The sequence below is a fragment of the Colobus angolensis genome, unplaced genomic scaffold (assembly GCF_000951035.1).
Source record: "Colobus angolensis palliatus isolate OR3802 unplaced genomic scaffold, Cang.pa_1.0 Scaffold161, whole genome shotgun sequence".
Taxonomy (NCBI): domain Eukaryota; kingdom Metazoa; phylum Chordata; class Mammalia; order Primates; family Cercopithecidae; genus Colobus; species Colobus angolensis.
The window spans coordinates 4,779,225-4,790,818 of record NW_012114722.1 but is presented as its reverse complement, the minus strand read 5'-3'; positions in this window follow the sequence as shown (position 1 = coordinate 4,790,818).

The window sequence follows — 11,594 nt, the reverse complement described above, 5'->3', positions numbered from 1 at the left end:
TTGGAACTGAACAATGAGATCACTTGGACTCGGGTAGGGGAACATCACACACTGGGGCCTATCATGGGGAGGGGGGAGGGGGAAGGGATTGCATTGGGAGTTATACCTGATATAAATGACGAATTGATGGGTGCTGACGAGTTGCAACATGGCACAAGTATACATATGTAACAAACCTGCATGCTATGCACATGCACCCTAGAACTTAAAGTATAATAAAAAAGAAAAAAAAGATAAAAAAAAAAAAGAATCCTAAAAGAAAACCTAGGAAACACGATTCTGGACATCAGCCTTGGGAAATAATTTATTACTAAGTCTTCAAAAACAATTGCAACAAAACCAAAATTGGCATGTGGGACCTAATTAAACTAATGAATCTTTGTTTTTTTAAAAACTTTTATTCTAGGTTCAGGGGCACATATGAAGGTTTGTTACATAGATAAACTCATGTCACAGATATATGTTGTACAGATTATTTCAAAACCCAGGAATTAAGCTTGGTACCCAAGAGTTGTCTTTTCTGCTGCTCTCTCTCCTCCCACCCTCCACCCTCAAGTAGACCCTGGCGTCTGCTGTTTCCATCTTTGTTTTATAAGTTCTCATCATTTAGCTCCCACTTGTAAGTGAGAACATGAGGTATTTAGTTTTCTTTTCCTGCATTTGTTGGCTAAGGATAATAGCCTCCAGCTCCATCCATGTTTCCCGCAAAAGCCATGGTACCTTTTTTTAACGGCTGCATGGCGGTGTATATGTACCATGTTTTCTTTATTCAATCTGTCATCAATAGACATTTAGGTTGATTCCATGTTTTTGCTATTGTGAATGGTATTGCAATGAACGTTTGCATGCATATGTCTTTATGGTAGAATGCTTTATGCCCAGTGATGGCATTGCTGGTCAAATGGTATTTCCACTTTTAGCATACTGCTTTCCACAATGGTTTAACTAATTTACACTCCCACCAATAGTGGGACAACCTTACCAGCATCTGTTTTTTTTTGTTTGTTTTGTTTTTACTTTTTAATAATAGCCATGCTGACTGGTGTGAGATGGGATCTCATTGTAGTTTTGATTTGCATTTCTTTCATGATCAGTGATGTTGAGCTTTTCTCATATGATTTTTGGCTGTATACATGTCCTCTTTTGCAAAGTATCTGTTCAGGTACTCTGCCCACTTTTTAATGGGTTTGTTTTTCTCTTGTAAATTTTTTTAGGTTTCTTATAGATGTTGGATATTAGACCTGTGTCAGATAGATAGATTGCAAAAATGTTCTCGCATTCTGTACGTTATCTGTTTACTCTGTTGATAGTTTATTTTGCTGTGCAGGAGCTCTTAAGGTTAATTAGATCCCACTTGTCACTTTTTGCTTTTGTCACGACTGCTTTGTCTTCTTTGTCATGAAATCTTTGCCTGTTCCTATGTCCATCATGGTATTGCCTAGGTTGTTCTCCAGGGTTTTTATAGTTATGTGCTTTACATTTAAGTCTCTAATCCATCTTGAGTTGATTTTTGTATATGGTGTAAGAAAGGGGTCCAGCTTCAGTCTTCTGCATATGGCTTAGCCAGTTATGACAGCACCAGTTACTGAATAAAGAGTCTTTTCCCCATTGCTAGTTTTTGTCAGCTTTGTTGAAGATCAGATGGTTGAAGGTGTGCAGCCTTATTTCTGGGCCCTCTATTCTGTTCCATTGGTCTATGTGCCTGTTTATGTACCAGTACCTTGCTGTTTTGATTACTAGAGCCCTGTAGTATAGTTTGAAGTTGGGTAAAGTGATGCCTCCAGCTTTGTTCTTTTTTGCTTAGAATTTCATTGGCTATTTGGGCTCTTTTTTGGTTCCATATGAATTTTAAAATAGTTTTTTTCTAATTCTGAGAAGAATGTCATTGGTGGTTTGATAGAAATAGCATTGAATCTGTAAATTACTTTGGGCAGCATGGCCATTTTAATGATATTAAGTCTTCCTATCCATAAACTTGAGATTTTTTTTCATTTTGTTTTTGTGCCATGTTTGATTTTGTTGAGCACTGTTTTGTAATTCTTATTGTAGAGAGATCTTTCACCTCCCTGTTTAGCTGTATTCATAGGTATTTTATTCTTTTCATGGCAGTTGTGAATTGGAGTTCATTGGTGGTTTGGCTCTTGGCTTGCCTGTTGTTGATGTATAGGAGTGCTACTGATTTTTGTGCATTAATTTTGCATCCTGAAACTTTGCTGAAGTAGTTTATCAAGGTTTTCTAGAAATAGAATTATGTCATCTGTAAACAGAGATATTTTGACTTCCTCTCTTCCTATTTGGATGCTGTTTATTTCTTTATCTTCCCTGATTGTTCTGGCTATGACTTCCAGTATTATGTTGAATAGGATTGATGAGAGAGGACATTCTTGTCTCATGACAGTTGTCTCATGACAGTTTTCAAGCAGAATGCTTCCAGCTTTTGCCCATTCAGTATAATGCTGGCTGTAGGTTTATCATAGATGGCTCTTATTATTTTGAGGTTTGTTCCTCCAATACCTAGTTTATTGAGAGTTCTTAACATGAAGTGGTGTTGAACTTTATTGAAAGCATTTTATGCATCTATTGAGATAATCATGTTGCTTTTGTCTTTATTTATGTTTATGTAATAAGTCACATTTACTGATTCGTGTATGTTGAACCAACTTTGCATCCCAGGGATAAAGCCTACTTGATCATGGTGAACTAGTTTTTTGATGTGCTGCTGGATTCAGTTTGTAAGTATTTTGGTGAGGATTTTTGCATCAATATATATCAAATATATTGGTCTAGAGTTTTCTTTTTTTACTGTGTCTCCACCAGGTTTGGTATCAGAATGATGCTGGCCTCACAGAATGAGTTGGAAAGGACTCCCTCCTCCTCAATTTTTTGGAATAGTTTCTGGAAGAATAGTACTAGCTCTTCTTTGTACTTCTGGTAGAATTCAGCCATTAATCCATCAGGTCCTGGGCTTTTTGTTGTTGTTGGTGGTGGTGGTGGTGGCGGTGGCAGGCTATTTGTTACTGACTCAATTTCAGAGCTCGTTATTGGTCTGCTCAGGAAATCAATTTATTTCTGGTTCAGTCTTGGGAGGGTGTATGTGTCCAGGAATGTATCCATCTCTTCTAGGTTTTCTAGTTTGTGAGAATATAGGTGTTTGTAGTAGTTTCTAATGGTTAATTTTATTTCTGTGGGGTTAGTGGTATCATTCCCTTTGTCATTTCTAATTGTGTTTATATGGATCTCTCTTTTCTTATTAGTCTAGCTCAGAGCCTATCTTAACAATGTTTTCAAAAAAACAATTTCTGGATTCATTAATCTTTTGAAATTTTTTTTTTGTGTGTGTGTATTTTGATTTCCTTCAGTTCAGCTCTGGTTTTGGTTATATAGTCTTCTGCTAGCTTTGGGGTTGATTTGCTCTTGCTTCTCAAATTCTTTCATTTTTTTATGTTATATTGTTAATTTGAGATCTTTCAAACTTTTTGATGTAAGCATTTAGTGCTATAGATTTTCCAGTTAGCACTGTATTAGCTGTGTCCCAGGGATTCTGGTATGTTATATCTTTGTTCTCATTAGTTTCAAAGAACTTCTTGATATCTTCATTAATTCCATTATTTACCTAAAAGTCATTCTGGAGCATGTTGTTTAATGTAATTGCATTGTTTTGAGCAGTTTTCTTAGTCTTGACTTCTATTTTTATTGAGCTGTGGTGTGAGAGTATGTTTGTTATTATTTTAGATTTTTGCATTTGCTGAGAATTTTTTATGTCAATTATCTGGTCAATTTTAGGGTATGTGCTATGTGTTGATGAGAAGAATATATAATCTGGATTTGTGGGGGGCAGAGAGTTCTGTAGAGGTCTATCAGATCCATTTGGTCCAATATTGAGTTTAGGTCCTGAATATCTTTGTTAGTTTTCTGCCTCGTTGATCTGTCTAATTCTGTCAGTGGAGTGTTGAAGTCTCCCACTGTTTTTGTGTAGGAGTCTATGTCTCTTTGCAGGTCTCTAAGAACTTGCTTTATAAATCTGAGTGCTCCTGTTTTGGATGCATTTATATGTAGAATAGTTATATCTTCTTGTTGAACTGAATCATTTTTCATTATGTAATGTCCTTCTTTGTCTTTTTTTATCTTTGCTGATTTGAAGTCTGTTTTGTCTGCAATTAGGATTGCAACCCCTGATTTTTCTGTTTTCCAATTGCTTGGTAGACGTTCCTCCATCCCTCTATTTTGAGCCTATGGGTGTAATTATGTGTGAGATGGATCTCTTGAAGACACATACCATTGGGTCTTGCTTTTTATCCAGCTTGTCACTCTGTACCTTCACTTAGGAAGCTTAGTTTTGGCAGGACATGAAAATCTTGGCTGAAGTGTTTTTGTTTTTGTTTTTGTTTTAATGTTGACTATTGGCCTCCAGTATCTTTTGTCTTGTAGGGTTTCAGCTGAGAGGTCCACTGTTAGCCTAGTGGGGTTCCATTAGGTGGTGACCTGCCGTTTTCCTCTAGCTGCTTTTAAAATTTTTTCTTTCATTTTGACCTTGGAAAATCTGACAACTATGTGTCTTGGGAATGATCTTCTTGTGTAGTTCTCTGTGTTTCCAAGTTTGACTGTCAGCCTCTCTAGCAAGGTTGGGGAGGTTTTCATAGATGATATCTTGAAATATGTTTTCCAGGTTGCTTGCTTTCTCCCCCTGATATCAGTGTTTTGTAGATTTTACCTCTTTACATAATCTCATACTTCTCAGATATTTTGTTCATTTCTTTTTATTCTTTTTCTTTATTTTTGTCTGACTGTCTTGTTTCAGAGAACCAGCCTTCAAGTTATGAGATTCTTTCCTCAGCTTGGTTTATTCTGCTGTTAATACTTGTGATTGCATTGTGTAATTCCTGTGTTGTGTTATTCAGCTGTGTCAGATCAGTTAGGTTCCTTTTTATATTGGCTATATCATCCTTCAGCACCGTATTGCTTTATTGGGATTCTTAGTTTCCTTGGATTGGGTTTTGCCATCCTCCTGAATTTCAATAATCTTTGCTCATATCCATAGTCTGAATTTGTCTTTTTAGCCAGTTCAGCCTGGTTAAGAACTCTTGTTGGAGAACTGGTGCCATCATTTGAAGGACATGTGACACTGTGGCCATTTGAGTTACCAGAGTTCTTGCATTGTTTCTTTCTCACTTCTGCATGTAGGTGTTCCTCAAGCTGCAGTGTAGATTGTGTACAGTCAATAGACTTCTTTTCTGCATTTTTTCACCTGGCTGAGGCTTTGTGCAGTGCTTTTATTTGATGCTGAATTCTTGTTTGTTTGTTTTTTATTTGTTTTCCTTTGTTTTGTTTTGGTTTTTGAGACAGAGTCTCATTCTGTCACCCAGACTGGAGTGCAGTGGTGCAATCTCGGCTCACTGCAACCTCCACTTCCAGGGTTCAAGCAATTCTCATGCCTCAGCCTCCTGAGTAGCTGAGATTATAAGTATGTGACACCGTGCCCAGCTAATTTTCTTTCTGTATTTTTAGTAGAGACAGAGTTTCACCATGTTGGTCAGGCTGGCCTCAAACACCTGACCTCAGGTGATCCCACCACCTCAGCCTTCCAAAGTGCGGGGATTACAGGTGTGAGCCACCGCGCCCGGTGATGCTGACTTCTTGTCTCTGGTTTCAGATGGACATATGTTAGGAAGGAATTTTTGGGTGTTGAAGCTTTGGGGTATAATCCGGTAGGTGGCACTTAGGCTTATTGGTCAGTTGGTAGACTTGCTTGGTTGTGTGGCTCCCCTATGTTTCCTCAGAGTTGTTGCCGTGTTCCCTCTCAATGCTCTGAAAGTGTGGGTTCCTCTTCCCCTTGAGTGTTGGCTTTAGATCACGGCTCAGCACTCCTGGGCTGCCTGCTGCAGCTCTGGGGCAATCTCAGTGTTAATGCTCCTTCCCTGACTTGGAGGCAGCAGAGGAAGGGGACATTAGTAGTGGTTGTGGTCAGTGGTCTTTTGCTTGTCTCCTGGGGGCTCCACCCCATAGAGATGCAGGTCATCAATCGTTTAATGGAATCAGCCCAGGATGGAGGGTTTGTGCTGTGGGCCCAAACCAGGGGTTCCCTGTCTGGTGACAAACAGTGGGGTTTTTGTGGGTCTGATAGGAAATGGAGTGGATTCCTCTTCTTGAGTTGACTGCAACTTGTTGGAGGTGTGGATAAAGCATTTAGTGTCTTTGCTCCTTCATTAGTCCATTGGTAGCAAGGGCAGTTACACTGCAGAAGCAGTGACAAAGGAGCTTTCAATTGTCCCTGGAGGCTCTGTCCAGGGAGTTGTTGAGTTGCTACTGGCTCGATAGCTCTGGCGGGGGATGGCTGGAGGCCCAGACCTGGAGGATCTGCACAGTGAGAAGATATGGAAATAGGCACCCACATAACAGTTTGACCACTTTTCCATAGGGCTGCTGTGATATGCTGGGGGCCCATTTCAGTCTGTAGTCACCTTGGATTTTCCAGTACCTGGAGGTATCACCAGTGAAGGCTGTGATATAGCAAAGATGGCAGCCTGCTTCTTCTGGAAGCTCCATTCCAGGGAAATACAGACCTGTTGCCAGTCCAAACACACCTGTAGGAGGTAGCTGGAGATCCCAGTCAAAAAGGCTCACCCAGTGAGGAGGAACAGGATTGGGGATCCACTTAAAAAAGCAGTCTGGCCGTGTGTTTGTAAGGCAACTGTACTGTACTGGAGGTCTGCTTCAGCCCCCTGTTGCCTTAGACACTTCAAAGGCCAAAGACTGAAACAGCGAAGTCACCCAAACAACAAAGACGGCAGCTCACCCCTCCCTCCGGGAGCTTCATCCCAAGAAAATTTGAAAACACTGGTGCAGGTAGCTGGAGACCCCAGTTGGGAGGCCCCACTTTAAAAAAGCAGTCTGGTTACATTTTCATAAGAGCAACTGTGCTATGCTTGCAGTTCACTTCAGCCCCCGGTCACTTTGGACTCTCCAAAGCGTAAAGGCCAAAATAGCTAATCCACCCAAACAGCAAAGATGGCAGTCCACCCCTCCCTCTGAGAGCTCTGTTCCAGGGAGGTTTCAAATTTCTGTGGGCTGGAGAGCACTGGCGGGGGTGGCTGAAGACCCTAGTTGGGAGGTCCTGCCCAGTGAGGAAGTGCTGGATCCCGGACCTGCTTTAAAAAGCAGTCTAGTCACATTTATGCAGAGCAGCTGGGCTGTAGTTGGGGACTACCTCTGCCTCCCAATCAGCTTGGAGTCTCCGAAGCCCAACAGTTGGAATAGCTAAGTCACCCAAGCAGCAAATATGGCAGCTTGCCCCTCCCTCTGAGAGTTCTGTCCCAGACAGGTTTCAAAACTCTGTCAGCTGGAGAACACCAGCAGGGGTGGCTAAAGGTCCTGGTTGGAAGGTCACACCCAGTGAGGGGGAACAGGTTTGTGGACCCACTTAAAACAGGTGCCATCATTTGGAGGACATGTAACAGTCTGGCCAAGTTTTCATAGAGCAGCTCATAGGCAGGTTGGCCCTAAGCAGTTCGAAGCTTGATTTTTCCCTTTAGCTTAGTGATTTGGTGGCTCCAAGATTTATTTTCCTTTTACGACATACAAACAGCCAACAAACATATGGAAAAATGCTCAACATAACTAATCATCACAGAAATGTAAATAATGAGGCTGTGGAGAAAAGGGAATGCTTATACACTGTTGGTGGGAATGTAAATTAGTTCAACCACTGTGGCAAGCAGTTTGGAGATTTCTCGAAGTATTTACAACAGAAGTACTATTTGACTCAGAAATCCCATTATTGGATATATATCCAAAAGAAAATAAATTGTTCTACCAAAAAGGCACATGCGCTCATAATGGTAAAGACATGGAATCAACCTAGGTGCCCATCAATGGTAGAATGGATAAAGAAAATGTGGTGTATATATATATATATATACACATACACACACACCATGGAATACAATACAGTCATAAAAATGAATGAACTCATGTTCTTTTCAACAACATGGATGGAGCTAGAGGCCATTATCCTAGGCAAATTAATGCAGGAACAGAAGACCAAATACCACATGTTCTCACTTATAAGTGGGAGCTAAACATTGGGTACTCATGGACATAAAGATTGTAACAATGGACACTGGGGACTAGTGCGGATTAGAGGGAGAAGGGAGAGATGGGTGCAAGGGTTGAAAAACTATTAGGTAATATGCTCAGTAGTGGAGTAATAAGATCATTTGTATCCCCAAAATCAGCATCATACAATATATCCATGTAACAAACATGTACATGTACCTCCTGAATCTAAACTAAAAGGTGAAATTATTTTAAAAGAATATGTATATAATATATATACTATATACATATATGATCACATTAAATGTGTATAGTATTTGAATTATTTTCATCAATAAATATACAGGTAAAATATTTTAAGTAATTATTTTTAATATGTATTTTCAATTGCTAAATATTATTTAAAATTCATGAATTTAAAAATAATTCAAAGCTATTTAAATAAAGCTATAATTCTTATCAAAATTGAACTAAATGTATTAGTATGCACAAACAAAACTAATGTCTGTCTAATTGTCTAATTGCCAATGTATACAACTGGTATCAATGATTCATGCACTATATGTCTAGGTCTATCTATATGTACTTTTAAGAGTATAAACTATTTGATAGTGCAAAATGTTCTTCAACTACAATGTGCAATTCTTATGAATACCATGAAAATTCATGAATTCCTTTGGAAACATGAATAGGAACATGAAAAGAATCAAGTAAGCATCTTCAAGGCACTACTGGGAAATAATATCTCATTTGGGGAAGAAATCAGTCATTCATGCCACCTAGAGAAAGGATTTGAATAGTCTTTTCTGTTATCTAACCAGTTCTGTGGCTCAGATCTCCATTGTAGGTTGCAGCACAGTCCAAAATCCTTTGCATATGGCATCACTTTTTTTTTTTTTTTTTAAGGAATAGGGCAAGAAATGTAGCAAATCATTTCCCTGGAATTGAAATATGCTGGGCATGGAAGGAGATGTTCAGCACTGAGTACTAGATCCCAAGTGCTAGAGTCAACCCTGTGTTCCTTAATATACTTATCCTTTGGGTTTCTAATATGCAGTTGTTCTCTAAAGCACTAGGCTCAGGGCTGCATGCCCTCCTTCATGGTCTAAGGATGATGGTAGAACCTTGCAAGTCTCCTTGCTTTCAGTTTCTCCCTTATCCATGATCCCACACATCACTATGTGATTTTCTTAAATCATGTTACTCTCCTGCTCAAAAGCCTTCCACGGATTTCTATCAGTTACAGAATCAAGCCCAAATTTGTCAGCCTTGCATTTAGGAATATCTGAAATCTTACTTGACCTTTCTTTTCCAGCCCCCTTTTCTGTTTTATAATGGATATGTCTATATGCCTGAAAAAAATAAAACTAAAAAATAAAGATATAAAAAGATTTTACTTTTTGTCCTCCTAAACACAGTCCTGCCTTCCTACTTTTGGAGCTTGCATGGTTGTTTTAATCTTTTCTATCTTGCTTACCATTAGGAATTCTTCCAGATTTAGTCCAAATCCTACTTTTATAGGGAAACTTTCATTGCAGATTAAGCCTGCCAAGATTCTTTCTCTTCTGTGAATCTTAAACAATTATTGCCTGTGCATATTAATTCATTATTTACTAAATTATAGTTTGTCTTCCTCAAAATATATTATACCTTGCCCGAGGTCAGGGGCTATGTTTTATGCCTCTTTGTTCCTCTTTGTGCCTTGCACATAATAGGTAATTAGTTAGTTCTTGCTGACAGCATGCTTACGTGATAGTGTAGCTTACTGGGCAGTAAAGATTTAAAGTACAAGGTCCTCTTACATCCCAAGGGATTGAATCATACTTTGGAAACACTTTTATCTCAGGGTAACCTTTTAGTCTCAGTACAAGTAACTAATATTAACCAAACTGTCTGGTGTTAAGATGTACAGGAAATGCCTTCCTTCAAATTCTACATGCAATTTTAAAATAACTGATATTAGATAATTATAAATAAGAAAGATAATGTAGAGAAATAAGCCAAACAAACATAACACTGTTATGAACATGTCCAGTGAAAGAAGCCATGGAGAACTGAATGGGCTGTTGTCATAGCCCTAAATGTTTTCTTTGTGAGTTCATTTTTCTTTAATTGCATTTCTGAGCAGCATCTAAGTTTACAGTAGGAGATAAAAGTATGGAAGAAAATAGTGTAGTGTTATGACTGTTTTTACAGCCATCCTTTATTGGTTATTCACAAGAAAAAGCACAGCATATTCAGGGTGCATTAATAAAAAATGGAGACTATAAAAGCTATTAAAATAGAATGTACATTATGTTCACTGAGAACACTATAGGATTGAGCTGCCATTTTTTTTCTCCCAAAATAAGGTGTAAAGTGTTCAGAACCCAGAAACTCAAAACCAAACTTTAATTCGTGCTCCCTGTCATCAGTATCAGATGTTAACCACAAACCTTGGAAAGAAAGCCCCCCCCTCACCTTATGCCACTACAATGTGAATTCATATGGGCATCTGATAAAAGGTCAGTTTATTTAGCAAGACTTACCATATGTTAGGTGTCAGTGTGTGTGGCCAGGGGAATTCAAGGATTCATCAAATATACTAGTTCATTTTCCCATATAGGTAACAACAAGGAATTTCTACTTCCAACAAACAACAAAAATATAATAATATAATAATCAGAATTGTGAAGCTCTTGTTCTATCAGGGTTTCTATACAGAAAAAAAATTTTTTATCAAGATGACATACCCATGTGGTGAACACTTTGTATACATTTTGTATCAACTTCCCTTGCATGAGCTTCCCACAGAGACATCAAAAATCTCTGGTGCTTTTTAAATTGCATTATGTTTCTGAAACCAAATAATCAAACATTTTTTATAGCGTTTGTCTTTACAAATTATTTCCAAAGAGGTAAAGGACAGGAAATGATTCAAACAAGTCAGTGACTTGTTCATAGAAACTGACATAGACAGAAGTAACAGCCAATTCTTTATCTTGGAACTAAGTTCTCAACATTGCATTTTGGAGATATTCCAAAGTGTCTTATGTCTGGAATTTAGCCTTCATGTCCAAGATGATCCCATTTTAAATTCAAAAGTGAAATCAAAGTAACATAGTTTGCCTTTACATGTTTGCAAACTTTCACAGATCTTACCTGATTTATTGAGGAAAGGCAATTTGGAAGCACATGAAAAGTTTACCCAAGCCTTTCTTTGCAGTGTAAAGGTACTTTCACGGTTGTTTTAGATTTCCTCTTGAAACTCTGTAATAGATTATAAAACTTTCCCAGGTAAAGCATTCCATGCTGGAAAAGAATTTATTTGAAAAGCTTCAATGTTTTTCTAGCTGGCAGTGAGGCTGGGAAAAGGGCATTACAATGATCAATCTTTTTATTGGAAACTTTGTATTACACTATAGGGGGAATTTTAAAACAAACAAACAAACAAAAAATCCAGACAGTTCCCAGGGAACAAAAGATTCCCAGACTTCAGAGAGACCACTTACTGCAGAGAGGTCTTCCGGCTGATATCATCATTCCCATCCTGAGTGCTGATG